This window comes from Hippocampus comes, unplaced genomic scaffold, assembly GCF_001891065.2.
Source record: "Hippocampus comes isolate QL1 unplaced genomic scaffold, H_comes_QL1_v1.1 scaffold234, whole genome shotgun sequence".
NCBI lineage: Eukaryota > Metazoa > Chordata > Actinopteri > Syngnathiformes > Syngnathidae > Hippocampus > Hippocampus comes.
Genome location: NW_017805479.1, coordinates 1,035,087 through 1,035,683, shown reverse-complemented (window position 1 = coordinate 1,035,683; position 597 = coordinate 1,035,087).

Below are 597 nucleotides of genomic sequence, written 5' to 3'. Positions count from 1 at the left end.
AAAGAAAACACAGGACAAAATAATTTTCCACATGTCAGGAGGTTGTTTTATGTATTTGATTTTTTTTGGGGGGGGGGCAGGAGGTTGTTTTATGTTTTGGTGGATTTTGAAGTTGACCCTCATGGCGTGTTGCGTAGCATATGCACAACAGTTGTTGTGGCGGCTGGCTTGACTAGACTATCGCCGGCCGTACTCGCTGTTAGACGGGTGCCAAACGGGTCGTTGGAGAGCCACTGACGAGACTGTTATTTCCGTGTCGCTCCTACGCTCTGTCAAAATATGTCCTTGCAGTCAGTGGGCACTGGATTGCTGCCCTAGAGAAGTGTGCTCAACTAGTTGATCACACACTTCGAACGGGACATGCAACTACATTGTTTCAAAGATTAATTTCATGTATTTTTATCAATCCATCCAATATCTGATCCACTTATCCAGACAAGGGTCACAGGCGTGCTGGAGCCTATCCCAGCTGTCTTCGGGCAGTAGGCGGGTTACACCCTGAACTGGTTGCCAGCCAATCGCAGGGCACACATAGACAAACAACCATTCACGCTCACAATCACCCCTCGGGACAATTTAGAGTGTTCTATTTACCTG